Here is a 3,510-nt window from a genome sequence, read left to right as displayed (position 1 = left end):
CAAACCCAATAAAAAACAAATGTGCCTGTCATAAATAGAGAAATGACAGGAAAAGAGCATTTGAATAGTCAACTTGGATTAAATCTATGCGAGATTCCAGTACTTTCAGTCTGTGTAGTGTGTCCTAAACACACCTAAGTAAAGCTAGCATTCAATCATACATTTTTATTGCCTTATCTTAACATTTCTCCAATTAAAAGGGTTACATCTTTATTTTAAAATCTTATCTGCCAATTTAGCATTTTCCACCAACTCAGGGAGCAGAAAACTTCTCAGGTTTCACAGTCTTTTTCTGAGGTGCTGCCTTTGTGGGAGTCTTAGCAGCAGCAATTGCCATTTTTTTAAATGTCTGCTTAGCTTTTTTTTTCTTCCTTGGCAGCTTAAGAGCTTGCTTTGATTGAGCCTTTTTAACTTCTGGTTTCTGATTCCTCTTGGCCATGATGTCTGCAAGGGATGCACCAGTGATGGCACTCTTAAATTTGGCTTCACGTTGGGATCTCTTCTTTTGAATTTCTTCTGACTGGCCCTTTTTGTGCTTTCTTCTGTAGAGGACAGTTCAGTTTATCTGCCGAGGATTCCTCTTGGATAGGAAAGCCGACTCACATTTTGCATTAAGAAATTGGAAAAGCTTTCCATCAATCCTTGCATAGCGCCTCCCATATCTGGGGTATATCTTGTATCTGCTAAAACTGCACAGCTTGACCTTCAAGGCGGTGGCTGATATGTAATTTCTTAATGACATATAATATTCAGCATCTTTTCCTATGCTTTCCAAACATATAGCTTGTTTTTCTGAGGAATATATTTATTTCTTTCATTCAAATTTAAAACAATTGTATTAGGATAATACTGAAACACAATAAACTATACATGTATAATTCCTACATTGTCATGTTTGCACATACTTATTTACCAGCATAACAATGACCGAAATCAAGTTTTTAACATTGATAGTTTATGCAGATTGTTCTTGGTGCCCTGTTTTATTTCTTCCTCTTGTTTCCTCCTCCAAGGGGTGGGGGGAACAAAATAAAACAAAACAAACAAAAAACCCTGACTTTGTATTGTGATACATGATACAGTAAATTGGAAATCACACAAATTAATTGTCAGAGCCTTAGTCTGCATAAATAATGATCTTGGAACAATCAGTCATCCCTCAAACTTAGTTTACTCATCTGTAAGATCAGAGGTCTTCCAATCAGGACTCATGATACTTGAAAGATAAGGACAAAGTGAATAATGAATCAAGAATACTGCCTGACACAAAAAAGGCTCTTGATTTCTGGTATCCAGTGTTACCATCCATGCTTTAGTTTGGTGATGCAGAGTACATGTGGGTGACTATAAATCCATAGTTTCTTTATTTTTTATTTTATTTGTTCTTTTTAGATATGCATGATGATAGAATATATTTTGGCATATTATACACACATAGAATATAACTCATTGTACTTAGGATTCTATTTTTGTGGTTCTACATAATGCAGTTACTGTGGTCATGTGTTGAAATACAAGGATAAGAAAATTATGTCCAGTTCCATAGTTCATTTCTGTCACCTCTAACTATAATTGTATAGACTTCAATGTTTTAAAGATTTTTTTCTTATTGGTTTTATTGAGATTGAATGCTCATAAAAGACCCCATCAAAAATAAGTAGTGACATTTATACTTTTGTGGTATAATTACCACAATTATTTTGATTTAAACATTTTAATTACTGAAAATAAATTATATAATCAGTTAATCAACCACTCACTTAAATGCCTTTCAAGCTCCTGGAAACAAACTCTCTTCTTTCTAACTCTATGATTTACAAATTTTGAATATTTAATATGAACGTAATTATAGCACAGGTGAAATTTCATGTCTGATTTTGTCTACTTTTCTTAATATTTTTGAGATTTGTCAACATGGTCACTTGTGTCAGTATTTCATTTTTATTGCAGAATAATATTCAAACATATATATGGATGCTATAAAGAGATATATATTTGTTAATATGAATATATCTATATGTATATGTGATGGCCTAAAGCACACTCAGCATGTGGGTGGCGCAGGTGGAGAGTCCCCACATGACATAAAACTTTATGATACACAAATGGTGTAAGATACAGTGAAAATTAATGCAAATGTTGAAAAAATGATCCATATACAGAAAAAAATTATCCACAAGCTATTTTTATCTATTTAGATAACATTGTTGTAATAGAAAATTTTAATTCTATTTCATTGATTTTTATAAGAGGTAAAATTTTCTGAAATAGAGAATATTATTTTAATAAGAGTGACAAAGTTGCTTTTGATCAGTTTTGTCAGAAACAGACCTTTTTCTCCATTAAATTTGCATACATTTATTATTTGAGTGTCAGCATAGATCAGCACCAAAGGACTGAGTATGCCATCACCATTGATACAAAGCCTTTGAAGACATCTCAGGATGAGATAACTTGCTCACACTATGCTTATTAACAGGAAGATGATGGAGTTCAAGCAATACTGGATGTAAAAACACATGATGGGCAGCAGAAGGGCATGAGTGGGTCTTATTTCTGGGGAACTTTATGGAGAAAATCTGGAGCTTAGAAAAAACACGATTGTTGTTTAAATCTATGAAAGGTTATTATTATGTATCTGCTTGAAAGAACCATACAGTCTCAAAACTAGATGGCCTAAAGCACACCCAGCATGTGAGTGGCACAGCTGGAGAGTCCCCATATGACTTTGTCCAGGAAGACAAGCACTTTGCATTTGAAATGACATGAACTGTCCTACACTTCTCCAAAATCTGTAGATACCAAAAGTCCCATGTGTAAGGAGCATGAGGATAAGTGTTAGAGCCATGTGGGTGATTGGGAGGTCAGTAATCCTGGGTTTGGGTCCCACAAAGACAGTGACAATGTAAAGGCAAAGTGGAAATGTGTCCGCTGTGATTCCAATGCCAGCTTGAGGATAGAAGGCATTTCTTATGGAAATACAACTGAAATATTTGTTCATCTTTATCTGGATTCTTGGAAGAAAAATAGGAGTATTTGATTGCAGCAAGATTTTTATTGACATGCTTTTCAGTCAGTCTATTACACTCTATATAAAGCAGGATTTTATTCTTGATCTTAATTTCATGTCAAGAGTTTCAATGGCCTACCACAAAGAAAGCCCTTGATGCAGCTCAAAAAAAATGAAAGAAAAAAGGAAATAAAAAGTAAAAAATAAATTTTAACTCAAACATACCTCATTCTTCAGAGTAATATTTTTGTTTACTTCTGTTTACCTCATGAAATTGCTCAGATCTTACCCTTGTCTTTGAGCCTGTATACATTATGTTTTCCTTTGTATCATAAGTTATATTATTTAATTATTTGTTTGATTTTCAATCTTCCCTGGAGATTTCTTAAAATTATTTTGCTTGTATCTACAGTATCTGAAATACTTTTGCTTACATAAAAGTTATTTACCACAAACTGTGGATTTTATGTTTGGATAGGCAGAAATAGAAATATTGGGCT

General features: G+C 33.5%; 1 pseudogene across 1 annotated transcript; it reads right to left on the bottom strand.

Annotated features, from left to right (window-relative positions):
- Positions 1 to 253: 253 nt before the first annotated feature.
- LOC308638600 (large ribosomal subunit protein eL24-like) lies at positions 254 to 742 on the bottom strand (annotated as a pseudogene). Its single transcript has one exon. The product of its transcript is annotated as a large ribosomal subunit protein eL24-like (transcript).
- Between the last annotated feature and the right edge of the window lie 2,768 nt (positions 743 to 3,510).

The sequence above is a fragment of the Spermophilus citellus genome (genome assembly GCF_964194105.1).
Source record: "Spermophilus citellus genome assembly, chromosome: 19".
Lineage (NCBI taxonomy): Eukaryota > Metazoa > Chordata > Mammalia > Rodentia > Sciuridae > Spermophilus > Spermophilus citellus.
Note: the sequence above shows the minus strand (reverse complement) of the source record. Positions and strands in the feature narration are given on the sequence as shown.